Genomic DNA, 16,912 nt, shown 5'->3' with positions numbered 1-16,912 from the left:
ACCAGCACATGGAGGGCTCATTTAATGATATATGTTAAGTTCCACGGGCTCACAGTGTTACAGTGTAGCTGCCTCCCTGGATACTTCACCATACGACAACTAAATACCTGCCATAAAGAGAGAGAAAAGGAGTAGCTGTGTAACATTGCTGAATCCCACAGACCTCCATTTGTCTGCATTGTTTCCAGATTTGGTTTTGTCTTCAACACATATTGGCCTCAGCAACTGACGGCTTAAACGGAGTCAGGAGGCCATTAAACTGACTGCAGGTGTTTGTGACGTGAAGTTTCTTTGTGCATAAATAGACATTCTTTGACCTTTTCATCAGCCATCTGTTTAAAAACACCTGCTGACATCCTCTTTTCAGCTCATTAAACTAAATCAATAGCTGATCTCTTCGATTGTTCCTTCTGTATGTTTGCACAAGTGAGTTACCTGCAACCGTGGCTTATATTGCTCAGTGTATGAGCCAAATCAATCAGAGATTGTATTTCAGTAGTTTGACTTCCCTTCCAACAGAGTTGTATAATATATCTGATTTGTTATGGCATTATCAGTGTCTCCAATATTTAGGAATCAAAACAGTTTGCTCGGGTACAATATTTGGTAGGGACCTATATTTCCTGCATTGCTTATAAGTAGAAGTTGCACATACACCAACTGTCCTTGATGCCCATAGCTGATGTACATTTATAGTGGCTAAGATGTGAAAACCAAAGGAGAGTGGAAGAGGCAATGTTGAAAAATAACTGAGAAGATGTGTTTGTCATTACAATTGTCAGCATAAGCATTGCAATTTAATAATTTTCTGACATTGTGCAGCACTACCTACCAAACATGACATGTAAAGCATAAAAAAAAAAAACTGTTGACAGACTTGTGTAGTTTGAGCAGTGTCTCAAACTATTATTTTGATTCGTACATTAGTATTACGTAGTTAAACCTTAATGAGTAAAACATGCTGTGTGCTTTTCAATCCCCAAAAAGGGCACTGGTTTGCTATGTCTCCAAGCTACTGCTTCTTAATACCATTTCTCTTGACACCTTCTATATCACTGGAAAAATGACTATTTAATATGCAATGAGCAGGGATTTAAGTCTGGATTCTTTTAGTCTCTACTTTCTTCTTGGGGGGGGATTATTGTGTGATGCTTTGAGATCTGAGTTTGGTTTTCTGTGTATAACATCATTCTTAATCACTCATTCATGTGTCTTTTCCTTACTTAAGTACATAATTGGAAAAGAAAAGTTCTTATAGCTCAAATGTGAGTCTTACACTTAAGCTGTGTTTGAAAAGACAGCAGGCCAGGGCTGTGTTACTGTAAATCATGTGCTGGGGAGTCCTGTTTAACCTGTTACAATCCAATGTGTGTGTGTCAGTGTCTGATCCTTTTCTTTAAGCATTTAGTGGATATCACCTGAATGAAAACATGCTGGCTTTCAGTAGTTAAGGCTGCAAATCTGGTGGGTAAATATGCCTCAGTAACTTTTCTGGGGTTAAATATTAACTACCGCTGCATGTGTGTGTGCAGTTTTCCAGTCTCTTGTATCGTGGCGTTCAGTTTCTGTGAGGTGTTAAGGTTTTCTTGACCCACAATCGTTTTGCTTTATTTGTCTGATCTGCAATATTGTGTAGTATTTCTTGCAGTGGAGTTTTACAGAACTTTTCACGATTTTGTCACATTTTTAAAATACTGATCACATCACTATCAGCTGCTGTTTTATCACAACCAGAGCAACCTCCTCCACAATTAATCCAGTTGTTTTTTTATGGATAGTGACACATAGAAACACCTGGATTTGTTTGGCAGGAGTGGAGGAGTTCCAGATGGAGTCTCTGTTTCATGTCCCCCCACCAAGCACACTCGGTGTGATTTGTGGTGGATCGTGTGGCATCGGTGCGAACAGGCATTACTCTGCGGGCCCGTCACAACAATAGGCCTATATGACTGTTTGAATGTGCCATTCTTTGCGCGGTGTGCTTCACTTGGGCCAGACAATGGCGTCATTTAGCATCCCATCTCCGTTTAGGCCTGCTCTGTCACCATGGTACCCCCTGCCATACCACACCCTACCCCCCCAGTCTGCCCTGCCTTTGCACTTGTTCTGGTTATTGGGGCAGCTGTTTTCTAGACAGCCATTGTTGGCCACACCCAAGACCCAGCCTCATATTTGGAGGATTGCTGAGGCTGGGTGGGCATAACTTATGGAAACACGGAATGCACTAGCAACATTTTTGCTTTGAGGTGGTTCGGACATGTTTAACACCGTTAAACGAGTTTCAAGAGCTGCTATTTTCAAAAAAATGTTGTGCCTTGTACAATGACAATAAAGGAATTCTAATTCTATTTGATGACAAAAATACTGAAAATTTGACTATTTATTGTAAAGAAAACAACAAAAAAAACAATTTCCACTAACAAGATAAAAGAGTGGCATATGTATTTGTGATTTTTTTTCTTTTCTTTTTAGTAAAAAGATAGTTATGCAGTTAAGGAAAAAATGAAATATATTATAATCAGTTCCTATTCCTATTTTACAAAGTAAACAGATCACAAGACGAGGCATGCCCCAATCCGGGTGGCTTACTACTCAAAACAAACTATTTTACTCCAGGAATTTCTTCATTTTTTCTCCTGGTGATTTAAAGGTTTTCCTTGAAATGACTTTCTAAGAAAAAAAAATCCAAAAAATGACATTTATTTAGATAATCACAAAGTGTTTTGCATTTATAAAATTACTGCTTCTTTTAACAGTTTCCTTTTAAAATTAAGTAATAATTTTACACAACCTTTTTCACAATAAACTATAATTAACAAATCCATCTGTGGGTTAGTTTAGAAGCCCACAGAGCAACCGCACACTGGTTGTCCTTCTTTGAGACTGTTGACTCTTGACCCTCCGGATTGTTGAGAGGTGAAAAGGCAACACACACACAGTGCCCGGCGAAGCCACTCGGTGCTGGCAGATGTTTCATTAATGTGTTTTAGCCTGAGTGACTTCATAGGTCACAGTAATGGATTCTTCATGGGAAGTCCTCTACCCAGTTTTAACTTTGAAAATGCATCTTAATGCTTGTGAGCCACATCCTTAATAACACAAGAAACACATTCGAAGCAGATGTTATGCTGTTAGACTTGATATGCTGTCATTGAGTGTTGGATGAATACAAACCTGATGTCATTGTCGGTGTTGATGCCAACGTTTGCATCATCCTCCGTGCTCTTATAACACCTGCAGTTATTAAGTATGTCAGGGTTTTAGACTCCGTCCCAGTTCCTGTTTGTGCAGCTCCTCAGTTTAGCTTCCTCTCCACCATGAAGATCCTCGATCTACTGCCTTGCCTTCTGGCTTTATATCTAGAACTGGGTGACCTATCTGATTTTATTTTGAGCAATCTGAACTTGTTGTAGCCATACCCACGAGAGTACTGGCAGTACCAGTTGTGCTACTTGCAATGCATGCAGAGAGATGGAGCCTTTCAAAATTTTTGCACAACTTTTCAACTTTTTTAATTTGGGATTTTATGTGATTGACCAGGGGTCTGCAACCTGTGGCTGCAGAGCCACAAGTGGCTCTTTGGATCTTCCACAATTGCTCTTTAAAACTTTGACAGATAAAGAAACAACTGAACTTTACAAATAGTTTATAAACTAAGATGTTTTTCAGTTTCTTTTCCTGGAATAATTGCATTTAGCTTCCGCACATGACGCTAAACGTTCCAGTCATATTTATTTAGATCTGTGTGTTGTTATGCTGGACATTGTGTGCAAATATCAACATCCCATATAAGAAAATTTAGCCATCATCTTTTAGAAAAGTAATATTTTTTCAAAGCTAAACATAGGAATAAAATGATTGTTCTTTAAAAATCAGAACAAATCCTCTTTATTAGATATTTATCAAAAAATCAGATAAATATCTAATAAATGAGTTGTAATTTTTTAAAAAGTCATGTAATATCTGTGGCTCTTAACCAGTCTTATTTAGCTGGACTGGTGGCAGAAATTGCTCTGGGTTGTAAAGGTTGCAGAACCATCTAGTAGACCAACTCACAATGGTGCTTATTTGTGACTAGTTTTGAAATCAACAAAATGTGGCCTGCGTTAGTATTGAACCCCCTTTGCTCTTTTTCCAGTGGGATCATGGGGGGGGGAGTCATTAAGCTACCCTGTTTTCAATTTCCCACAAGCGATGTAGGAGGCACAGCAAACATGTGAAAGAAGGGGCTCTGGTGAAATGAGGTCAGACTTGATGGCAGCATCATGCCGTGGGATTGCAGTCAAGATCTGCCACAACACTGGAAAGTTGAAGCTCTCCGTCTCATCTATAACTATTTTGTTACAACTTACAGGGAGAACATCAATTATGCTGAGTTTTGTGGTGCTCTTTAACAAAAAAAATGCAAATATTGAAATGTTTAATTTATATTTTTCTAGGTACTATAGTTTCCTTTTTAGTTAAAACCCACCTTACTTGTAATATGTATGTAATAAAACACGAACTGCTTAGGTAGACAAGCAGAGAAATGACTCACTGACTCTTCCTCGTGTCTCGTTTTGTTGTGACAAAACCAGGAAGTCGCACAGATTTTATGACCGATCTCATCCTACCACATTAAATCTCATCAGTGGCTCATGGTTTACCACAATATGGAGTGACGATTCTATTTTGGGTGCTGGTCTCTCCTCTTCTGAGGCCTGTTATTTGGACTAATTGCCTCAAGCTGTTAGTCTGTCATGTAACAGAGGATCCATTTATACTTTTGTTGTGGTTCAGCCTTAAGTATTTGGATCAGTTAATTGTTTTCTGCATGTGCAGTTTTATTTGCTTAATTAACTGGTCACTTGTTTGGTAAGAGGTTTTTAGCTGTTTAGGTTGGAAAATGACTTCTCTCTTGCTCTTGGCAGTCGGGACGAAATGAGGTAAACCTTAGCTTATCATGACAATGAGGATCAAAACTAATCCTGTTGGAGGCTCAGCTACAAGATGTGGAAAGAGTGCATCAGTGGAGGCCGTTCAAACAAAGGGCGCATGAGGGTCCTGTGTGTGCACGTGTGAGGGGGAGTCCCTTAACCAAGAGTTTGCTTTTAGAGGAAGGGAGGAGGTTTAATAGGTCTGGAGGGATTCATGTTTCACTCCATGCTCGCCTCCTGTGCCCCTTTGTCTAGGTCATATAATAGCTGGTAAGTTCTGCAGCAGAAATATTGGAAAGTTGGACTTTTCCCTGTGGGCCTGTGAGCTGCTGTCTGTCTGTCTGTCTTTTTTTTTTTTTCAGACATTTATTGTTTTTGAAGGAAAGCTTCCAGCTGGTTGGCTGCCAGCATTTTGCTTGACAGCACATTCAATCTGTTCAGGCTGCTACTTGAAGTTCTGGTAATGGCAGCTAAATTACTCATAGCTGACGCGTGTTCAACATTTCAAAGGGTCAATGATGCCACACGCAGCAACACACCTTGATTATTTGCATGAAATGTTTAACAGATAGCAGATCTTTTGACAAAACTACACATTTCACGTTAAACTTCTACAATCACAATGTGTCTCGGGAGGTACAACATCTGAGTCGGACTCCTGGAACTTCTCGGGATGCACATTTCATCTGATCTGAAATCTGGATCTTATTTAAATATGAGCATTAGATGAAGCTCCTGTGATTACCACACAAATCTAAGTTGTCTAATTGTAAGCCTCCAGGATGGATTTATAATCAAAACATCATGTGGGTTTTCAAATTATGCCATGCATAATTTTTCTTTTTTCTTTTTTATTGTTTCGTTTGACTAGATTAGGTCTGACGCCAACACGTGCCTTCTCTGTACACAAAGCTAACTGTGTGTATCTGGCTCTGATAAGCAGATGGATATCATATTCCAAAACAGCCTGTGCCAGACCATGGCATGCTTAAAATTGTTACCGCACCCTGCAGAAAGTTGGACTCATGTTCTAACTTGTAGTTCACTTATAAGAGCAATGCATGGAAAATATGTCTAGCCTATGTCCTTCTGCCTGTCTTCAGTCATAACTTGATCATCTCAAATGTATAATTGATTTACATGAACTCGAGATCTTGTTTTCAATAGAAATCAGTCACATCTTTATTGTTTTTGGCATCAAAATGTGTATAATTGGATGTTTTCGATCACTATTCTTTTCGGTTGTTTATCGCTTACATTGACTTGTTGGTATATTTGCTAGCTAATTTAATTTCCTTTAACAACGACTGATGGTAGTCATGCTCATTTTAAATGAATTAGAATAATTGGTAATTGTTTTATAAAAAAGAGGTCTTTGTTAGGCAGATTGTTGCCTGTTATAGAGTCCAAACTCATTGCTTTACTTTCAGACTTCAGTTGCTCTTTTCACTCTTCCTTAAACTGAGCATTTTTCATGTACAAAATGTTTTCTCCTTATCTGTGAGTTCATCCTCCAGATGCTTTGGGTTCCTTGAACTCGGCTTTAAGCTGCTGGTAAAAGAAACCGGTTCCCACACTTCATCATATCTGTGTGATTAGCATTCCTTTGGCGTAACTATTATAGCACCAATGCAGTCTGACGACAGTATCTACGTCTGGAGCATCATGTTCCTTATGAGGCGTGTTGTGAAAGCGTATTTATCTGCTTATTCATTTCTTCTCTTTGTACTTGTATGTATTAATAAATATTTCACATCATCTAATGAACTTTATTACCATGTAAAGATGATCTAAGTGAATACTTGGTGCTGTTGGGGTTTTTTCCATAGATGTGGAGGAATACTGGCCCAGTCATTGCAAAATTGCTCAATTTTAGCAATTTTAGAGTTTCTTTAACACATTAACTTTAACTTAAGTCCAGACTTTACTAGGACTATGCCCTGTCCAAAACTTTCATCTTGTCTTTAACAGGTCAGAGCAGGACATTCTGGTTTGCTTTGCATCATTGACCACCTGCTGAATCACGAGCGAACCTGAGCAACGTGACTTTCGCCATCGAGCAGCAAAGCTTCAGAACCTAGAAAGGTTTGGAGCATGATGAGCACCAAACCTATTTTCCCAAAAGGTTTGGTGCTCATCAAGATGTTTTCTGGCTAATGTGAGATAGACCTGTTGCTTGCTTTTCTTGGCAGTGGTTTTGGTTTTGGAACACGACCATAATTTGAAACAGAAGCAAATGAGCGCTGCAGTGCTTTAGATGTTGTTCCGGGTTCTTCTTTGACCTCCTGACTCAGTCCTTGAAGTAATTTTGGTTGGCTGGCCACTCCTTATGCTTTCTCCATATGTTTATAATGCCTCTCACTATGGCTTACTGGAGCCTTAGACATGGCTTTTTAACCCTTTCCAGACTAATAGATGTCAGTGACTTGGTTTCTCATCTGTTCTGGATTTTTATTTTTTTTCTTCTTGGGGCATGATCTGTTACTACATTAGGCCTTTTAGCCAACTTCATGTTGTCAAACAGGTTCTGTTTAAGTGAAATGTTTCTATAGTTCTGGCAGCAACAAGGCTGGGGCGTTACCAATGAAACTGAAGATAATGATTTAGTTAATAAGTTGATTTATCATATAACAAGTGACACATTTATTTTTCTCTTAACAGGGATGGTTGATTTGCATTGCTTTTTCTCTAAATTAATGAAATCCACATTTTGTATTTACTCTGGATACTTCTGATATTAATATTTATTTGCTTTGAAAATAAAAAAGAGAAGAAAAGTGTACTTTTACAGCAATACTACCCACTTTAAAATGTTTTGTGAGGTTTTTCTCAATCTTATGCAACCGTACAAATAGCCATTTGAAAAGGGTAATGTTCTATCAAACTGTACCTTGAGCATTTAGAATGTAATTCATATATTATACTGCAGCATACAGCTGCTCTGAGCACAGAGTTGTTTGTTTCTAACGTTTGCGTTTTGCAGCTGATTGCTGAGACGCCGCAGGGCAGAAGCTGCCAGGTTAATCCTGTTAAACACCAGGTGTCCTTGTTAAACTCCCGCAAACATCCTTTTTTTTTTTTTTTCTGCTGTGCATGTTTTGGTTTAAGTTTTCCTTTGCAATGCTCAGTGTTAGCAAAGTGTTTCATCTTCTGTTTCCATGTTGTTTCTTTGTTCTGCTGAGATTATGACCACAGATAAGCAGATTGTATTCCAGACACCTTGCGATACACTTTATGACAGCTTTGTTTCACACAGGACTTTGCTTCTGTCATAAATCCAGCTGGCCAAGAGCCAGTTTTGCATCTGTGTTGGCTGAGTAAGATGAGGCCAGATGAGGCCTCAAACCCCGTTCACTTAGATCTAGTCTGGTGGATGAACTCTCTGATCACCTTTGTGTGTCAGTAGCTAATAGCCGAACAACACTTTGAAGCTGTCTTCACCATCAGAGCAGACTGAGCACTGATTGGATTATATTGGATTAACACTACTCTATTTGATTTTGTTTGTGTGTATGTATCCTAGCTCCTCTCTAGTACTTGCTTCATGCTTCTCTATTTGTGAAAACCCTAACCACCAGTTTCTCACTGCTGGCCTACATCTGGACAGATCAGCAAGTTAATCTCTCTGCCTTTTAACCCCCAAACTCTGTCAGTCTGCCATAAGCAGTTTCTCTGCAGCTGCTTAATGTTGTCATATTTTTCCGCCACAGCCTTCAATTTGTTTTACCAAGCCCTTTAGTCCAGAATATACCAGACTCATTTGAAAAGTTGATATATTTATAGTTGCGTAGTTAAATATCCTTATGTTGGTAATAGATGGAGAAGCTCTGAATCAGTTTTTGAGATTCCTTTGCTGATACAGTTGTTTTCTGATCCAGAAATGACTACTTTTACTTCAACATTTAGTGTTGTTTTCTGTTTTGTTGTTGCATAAGCACATGTTAACAAATCAGTTTCTCACAGCCTAAGGGTCAAAGTTTTTCTTTTTCTGGATTTTACATTTACAAAGAACAAAGTCACATATTTGAAAAGTGTGGTGTGCACTTGTCTTCATCTCTCCTGAATTAATGCTTTATTGAACCACCACAATCTAGTGATATGGCTCCAAGTCTTTTTGGGGTATGTTTCTACATTATTTGCACATCTATAGATTGGAATATTTATCCAATCCTCTCTGCAAAACAGCTCAAGTCAAACTAAAAGGAGAGCATCAGTGATCATTATGTCCAAGCCGTGCCACAGATTTTTTAAATTGTATTTAGACCTAGATTTCTCCTAGACCATCCTACCACAAAACACGCTTTGATCAAAACCACTTCCATTGTAGCTCTGGCTCTGAATGTTCAGTGTTAGTCAACCTCCATCCAAGTCTCAAGCCTTTCGCCTCTATAAAAGGTTTTCTTCCAGGACTGTCCTTTATCTACTTCAATAAAAATTCCCATTAACTCTGACCAGATTTTCTGTCCCTGTTGAAGAAACATCCCCGCAGCATAATACTGCTACCACCATATCTTATAGTGGTAAAGGTGTGTTCAGGGTTAGTTTCTTACCACCAATACTGTTTTGCTTGTAGGCCAATAAACAGATTTTTCATGATTCTGCCAAATGCATCTACTAATTTATAAACGTCTATTCATTTACTGTAAGTTTATTACTTTACTGCAATAGGTTTGACTGTAAGCTCAAACCTTTACAGCAAAATCAACCAGCTCAATAACAGCTATCAGGATCGTAGAATCTGAAGCTTTGGCTTGTTTCAGTGCCCATATTGGATCAAATGGATCTTCCGTTATGCAGATTCTTACTTCCTATTTACTAAAACGTCACATCCCAATACCAATAACAGTATTGGAACTACTCTTATATAAGGTCTTTTTGGACTTGAGGTCCACTTCTACCTCTTTACAACACTCATCTTTTTTGCATTAAGACATTACATAAATGCTATGTTAAACACAGTGCTCGGTGAGATAAGTGACAGTGTAATTGTAGACACTTTAGTCATGACGTATAAATTGAAAACACTCCTCCCTGCCTTTAACAGAATTCCCTTAACATAACTTGCCTTGTTGGCTGCATCCACTTAGAAACATATTTTCTTGCTTGGTTGTTTTCTTTCACACCCCAGCTCTCTCTCTCTTTCCGAATTTCTGACCCATAAAGTGCTATTATCAGATATTGGACTACCTTTTCTTGTTTACACTTGCTTGGCTGCACTTGAGCGGATGCAGAGAGTTGTGTGGGCCTTCAGGGATGGACCTGATTCAGAGGGTAATTACAAGCTTTCTGAAGGGTGGGTAAAGACCAGAGGGACCCTCGCCAATCCTGGCATTTAATTTGTCAATGATGGGGTCTCCTTCAAGGGAAGGGCTGCGTGGTTGGAATTTATAGATACAGCCCCACCCATACAGAAACGTGTGGATACTGTGCAGTGCTATTGCCTTTCGCAATATCCTTCCCCTTCATTTCAGTTTTTGGCACTTTATTTAGATTTTTTGGGGGGAAGTTGATCACAAGCTAGATCACAATAAATATATTTTGTGGTGCTAGGTTTTAATTTTCTTTTTTATTTATGTTGTATTTTTTGCTTTAAATTCCAACAAGTCTTACTTGTTTGTTTTTTTAATAAAAAAAAATATGGGGCTCCTATCTTCCCAGGAAAAGTGTGAGATTTGATTTAAGCATTTTTTAGGTATTGACAAATGTAAAAAATAAATTGGCTCTCAAAAAATTGTTTTATTTCCATCCACTAATGTATATTCCATATTCAAAGTCTGTCTTCTGTTGAAATATCTGCTGTAAATTCACAGTGAACTTAAAAAAAAAGGGTGGAAAACCCCTTTTTGAGATTGAAACCTTTGGTTGTTTGTGTTTGGAAAAAGTCTGAAATTCTGACTTTAAAGATGTAGAGGAATAATGATACAAACTATTAATCACTGCAACAACATTGTTAGGAAACATTTTATTATATCTGAATTTTTCAGAAACCCCCAATCAACATCAAATTACAGTCTACTTTCAGTAACACTTTATTTGAAGGGGTGTGCATAAGACTAACATGACACTGTCAAAATCATGACATAACATCTGTCATGAACATAAAGAAGTCTTTATGAATGTTTATGACTGTTGTCATGAAGTGTCACTCAGTAAATAATGACACTTTTATTGCAAAGTTGCATTGAAAGTCCATTAAAAGTGCCAACTTTGCATTAAATTATCATAATTTACAAAATCATGCATCATTCTCGCCTTATTAGAAATGCTTTAGCTTGTCTTTAATCACTACCAGGAATTTTAAATAAAGAACTTTTTCTTACTTCAGTTTCTGTCCTATTATGCCTCAAGCTGGAGGTTGTCATGCATTTTGTCAATCAAGCTTGACGACTACAACTCCAGCTTGTAAAAGATCACAAACGATCTGCAACTCTCTTTTAAAAACTGTGTGATGGGGAAAAATATTCAGAAGTGTTGAGGTTTGACATTTTATCCAGGATAAAACCAATAATGTCAGCTAGTTTGTTCAGATATGCTCCTGTTGTTTTAACTTCAAATTAATACTGCACACAAATGTAGGACAATATTAGTAGCCGTGGAAACTGTCATCACCCTCAGTGTGCGCCCATCTGCTGGTGTACCAGGTGAGCAGGAGGTCAGCAAAACATGAGTGGTGGCTCTTTACTGACAGAGGAGAAACGTCCCACCAGAACAGAAGTCCTCCATGGGAACAGGTCCTGTCTGTTATTCCAGCTGCATGCCATTCTTTTCAGAGGCAGCTGTCCAGGACTGTGCAGCTTCCACTGTTATCCATTCATGACTGCACCGGCTCGGCTTGCCAATGATGTCTGTTATACCAGCGCAGCAGAGATAAACTGTTTCACACGGGCTCGGCTGCATGGATCAAAGGTACCAGATTAAACAGGAAAATTTGCCGCGTTTTATTTTTTCCCCAGCAGGTGCAAAATTGTACCAGCCAACTTCAATGCGTGACTTGGAAATGCTTCAGACGTCTTGAAGATGAAGGCAATGCCATGAGCAGGCATCTCCAAGTGGTGGGGAAATGCAGCTGCTGTGAGATTTTGAACTTTTAGCAACCTGGAAATGTGGAAAGTGACATTAATAAGTAATTCAGATCATAGCTTCTCATATCAGAATTTTTTATCCATTTTTCTCTTCAGTTGTTGTACTTCACAACACTTTCATTCCATGTCCAAAGCTGAAAAAGTGTAAAAGTCGCAGAAGAATGATGTTGAATCTGGAGGACGAAACTTGGGCATTGATTCATAAATGTGGCTGTAAATAAATAAATTTGGTAAATGGCTGTTTTTGACCATGTCAAATTGAAAAATGTCAAATCCTGGTAGATAGGCATCAGCTTTCCCTTTTCTCCCAATAACTTATGTTATCAGAATACTTGAATCAGTGAGGTATGGAGTTATTGTTTAAAACAAATTAGCGGTGAAAGGAAGCATCTCAACATATCATCAGTCTTGTTTTGTTCTTGGTGATTTATCAGCACTGCAATAATGTAGCTGTCATAACATTATTTACTTCAACTACCACAACAACATGTTGTTTCTCCTTTGAATTAAAAAAATTCAAACTATAGCTTTTTCTGTGGTGGCTGGAATTGTTTGACACAGATCCTAACCAAAAACTGCCACTGTTGCGGCTTATTGTGGACAAATGAGCAGGAAAATCATTTGAAAGAGCAGGAAAAAAAAGTTTTTTTTATGTCTTTGTTTCAAACAATTGCCAGTCTCTCTCTGTGACTGGCTTCCATGTTGCAGTTTCCATAAGCTAGGCTCTGAAAGCTCTTTTTTTTTGTATCGAAAATGTGTTTTTATTAAAGTTACAAAAATAGGTTGATGGTAATTAGTGATACGGCATCCCGTTTTAAGTCATGTTGTAGCATATGTGTTCTGTAGCAATGCTTGATCCATCTTTTAATATAAAAAATAGGTGACTGAATGATGGATGACATAACTTTTCCCAACAGCTGGCAGGAGACATTTATGGCCTGAATCATATAGACAACGGCTGTTCTTTTATGAGGACCTGTCTGATTATCTTTCCTCCTACTGCATGAGAAAAGATGAGTAAGTAGTAATTAGTGCTGATGACTTAGCTAAAGGTCTTGCGTTGGAAAAGATACATGAAGGAATGACCAACATGTTACAGTGGAAATACAGTTTTTTGCAGTTTCTGCTGGATTTTTCTTAGTCAGCAATTAGCTGAGATCTGTGTGCTGTAAATCATGTGGGAGTGTCAGGAATTGCTTAGATTTAAAAAAAAAACAAAAAAAGCCTCTGATTATTTTCGCTGTCACAAATGTGCTGCAATTTTGTGATCATGTGGATTTTATGCACAAAAAATGTGTTTTTGGGACCAGAAGGATGTCAAGGTAGAGAATAATAGCAGCTTTTCTTTATTATTGCGCTCCTTTTCTTCCTCAGCCTTTCATCGCTGCTTGTGCGTTTCCAGTTCGTACCCACATTTGCGCTGCAGGTTTTACACCTTAGTCTTGTTCTCATCTCGCAGCTTTCCAAACAAGACTTCACTAAACAAGCTACCCAAAGCCCCGTCTAAAGGTGGGGGAGGGAGGTAGCGAGCTGGGCGGCGGCCACTGCTCGGCTGCATCCTATTAGAACTGGGAGTGTTGAAAAGGGGTGTGGCTTGAAGCCAGTAACATCTGTGCCTGTCCCCTTTGCCCCCAAAGCATTCTGCAGAGAAAGGGAGTGGAAAAGGAGGCTGGGGAGGGAGAAGATCTCCTAAGAAGTTCTCGCTGGCCAGCTGGCTGTTTTTGCAAGATCTCAAATCGTTGCCGTCTTTTATGGCAGGTTTATCCTATTTGCCCCCTAGTTGACAGAGAAAACCATCCCCCATCTATTTAGGATTTTCATTTTGATTGATTTTTTTATTTTTTGTTTTGCACGTGTATATATATATTTTATTTATATATATATTATTTTTTGGCAGCTTCTTGAAGAGCGCTTATTACCGATGACTTTGAACCTGCGTGGATTACACACCTTGTTCAAGGATATGCTCTTCTGTGTGCTGCGTACAAGTTTTATTTATGTCAACCCTGCAGAGAGCTGGATGCTGCAGTGAGCTCAGGATATAAAGGGAATGCCCAGAGCACACCAGAGGCAAACTCTCTCCAGGACGGGGTAAGACGAGCCCTATAAATCTATCTCTTATACCCTATAATCAAATGAATGCAAGGAAACGGAGAGCCGGAGCAGAAGCCGGCTATCTGCTGACTGGAATGTGTGCGCAGACTGCATGTGACCAGCAGATAGTTACAGGCTATCAGTCTGTGAGTGTGCCTAAGAGGAGTTGTGGCTGCTGGTTTGATTTATCACCCACACCGGCCACCACCAGAGCGTCAGCTGGATTCCTCTTACCGATACGTAGGTGATTGTGTCATGTCTGTCTAATTGAGAGGTGCTGGTGCTGGGAGCGGTGTTGCCGTAGTAACCGGAGAGAAGAGGGGGAGGATGACACGGCACTCCTGTGAGGGCCCTGGGCACATTTCTCGGTGGGAGAGTTGTGCCGTGCACGCAGGGAATGCCCCGTAATGACAAGGCTGCTCTGGCGATGGGGTGAGGTGGTGGTAGAAGTATGTGCACTCATGTACCGGCGGCTGCCTCCCACCAGCTTTCTCTCCCATTATCAGCATCAAGTGAGTGTCAAAGAGAGGGAGGATGGCATACTTTTTTTTTTTCCTTTTTCCATGACTGGGGATGGGTGGGGTGGAAAAAATCAGGTCAATGAGAGAGAGAGAGAGAGAGAGAAAGTCACCTTGAGCGGAGACAGGTCCACTCGTCCTCCCCTCTCATTTCCAGCTCCTGCCCACACTTCTCCGGTTTTGCTCCCAGGAGGGAGGCTGCGTGTACTCCACATCACACGTATCACAAAGGGACTGACAGCCAGTCTTTGTGATTCAGTGGGATTGTGCGGTGCCTCAGAGTGATGAAGCAGGATTTTTTTACCCTGTAATCCTTAATGGTGCTGTTACTTGTTTTTGTCTGCTGAATTAGAGGGGCAATCCTATTTTCTTCCCCTATAAGCATCCAGAAGAGATTAAAAAGGAGGGTAATGTGCATTGGAAAGGGGCTTACATTAAATCACCCACCCAGCTTGCACCGGTCCCCCACTGCTCCGGTTACCATAGCAACTGAGGAAGAGGCAGGGATTTTTTTTTAAAACTCATCCTGCCTCTTGGGGTTTCATAGGAAATATTGCAATGCTCCTCCTGCTCTTTTATTGACGATCTGCCGGGTTGCATATTTTATTAATGAGGAATAGATTTGTTTGTAATGTTTGACTATGCGCAGCTGTGCACACAGTAGTGTTTACTGTTCCCTCCGCAGAAAGAGATTGAGATGTTAGCTGTTGTTGGTTTACTTATCTCAGTTTTTCAAAGTCTGTAATCTATACACAGACTCATCCACTGTTTGTTCTGATCTTTCATCAAGTTTTCCTCTTTCCTTTCATTCACGTCTGCTTCACGATGAAGTCAGTCATTTCTATTGATGACAGAAGCACACATTTTCCAGATAATAATATATTATAAGTTCTCTTAATGCTGGTCGTCTAGGAGATATATTACACTGTACTACCCACATTTATTGGCACCATAAATTGCGGGAAAAGCCTTAAAATTGATCCATCTGTTATTCCGGCTTCATATCTGGAACATTTAGAAAAGTTCAACCCTTAATTTGATGATTGCTTTTAGCTAAATTCCAGTTACCACCAAACTCTTCATATAAAATAAATGTGCCAGAAACATTTCTAATTTATGCTGTAAAACTTAGCCAGTTTTATGAACTTCCTGCTTCCCTGAAGTAGGAAGTTTGGCACATTTGAGAGGTCACCAAATCTGCATAACAATCATTAAAAGTTGTCTACATGCTATTTGTCAGAACAACACAAAGGTAAATACGTGGAGCTTACTAAACTCTACCGAGTAAGGAAAATGTACATTTGGTAAAGTGAATATTTGGAAAAAGCAATCATGGCCACTATAAAGTACACTAGATGACCTGTGTTGCTGTGAGCCATTTATTGTTCCAAGAGCTCATATATGTTGTTGAAGTCCATGGCATCTGGACTCTTTGAAACACAAGGACATCTTAAAAAAAATCTGGTGCCATCTACCAGAAAACTGAAAATACATTGCCAGTGGATCTGTATTGGTGCTCAACATTGTCCTACTCTTAAGTCATCTTGTGTGCATCTTTATAAATTGTTTTTTCCTTGATCATCTAAAACAACCCCCTAATAGTAGCATCCAGATAAGACGGTGAAGAACTCTGTTTCAACTATTTTCTTTTTTTGCTCCAAATGTAACCTCCACTTGAAGGTCTGACCTCTGGAAGAATGCCGACATGGGTGGGGGGCTTTGGATCGTCTCTCTGCACAACTGGTTTGACAACCTTGTCTGTGAAAAAAGCAGCAGCCTTTTAACCTGCATTTTAATCTCTGTCCTCCCTACATTTTACACTGGCCTGCCTTTTTTTTTTAACACAGATTTTTGTCCGTTAGGCTACATTTATCGGAAGTAACAAATGAAATGTTTTTATGTAGATGTTATTTATAATGTGAATGAGGAAGCTACCATTTTAATACTTCTCCTTATGGATTAAAAGTTCAGTAGACTCAGATGTTCTGCATTTCCAAGGCAACAAATATGTCCTTTGTTGATGAACTAATGCTGCTTTCTACTATAGGTAAAATATGTCAATAGCTCTGATTGTGAAAGTTTGTTGCTTCAGCACTCATTTGTGACATAAATCTTCTGGAGCTGGTTAGCTTGCTTCTAGGTCTTTATCTCCCACCTCTTCCTGTTTGGAGATAACTTTTTACCTGTGGCTGCTGGAAACAGGCTTGTTTGCAGCAGATCTCATCCAACCTGTGATCATGTTTCTGTGCGCTGAGGAGATGTGTAAAGATCATGAGGTTTCTGTAATGAGGAAAGATGGAGT

General features: G+C 39.4%; 1 protein-coding gene across 3 annotated transcripts in view; it reads left to right on the top strand.

Moving 5' to 3' along the window:
* daam1b (dishevelled associated activator of morphogenesis 1b) overlaps nucleotides 1–16,912 on the top strand; it is a 49,629-nt gene that overhangs the window by 2,204 nt on the left and 30,513 nt on the right. For 2 of the 3 annotated variants that reach the window (XM_008397856.1, XM_008397854.1), the window contains exon 1: nucleotides 13,651–14,089. The exons of the other annotated variant lie outside the window; for it this stretch is intronic. The gene's annotated coding sequence lies outside the window, so the exon portion shown is untranslated. Of the gene's footprint in view, nucleotides 1–13,650; nucleotides 14,090–16,912 lie in introns of those variants that run through there. 3 annotated transcript variants of the gene reach the window in all.

The sequence above is a fragment of the Poecilia reticulata genome, linkage group LG21, assembly GCF_000633615.1.
Source record: "Poecilia reticulata strain Guanapo linkage group LG21, Guppy_female_1.0+MT, whole genome shotgun sequence".
NCBI classification, from domain to species: domain Eukaryota; kingdom Metazoa; phylum Chordata; class Actinopteri; order Cyprinodontiformes; family Poeciliidae; genus Poecilia; species Poecilia reticulata.
The sequence above is the reverse complement of the archived record's forward strand: the minus strand, read 5'-3'. Positions and strand labels throughout refer to the sequence as shown.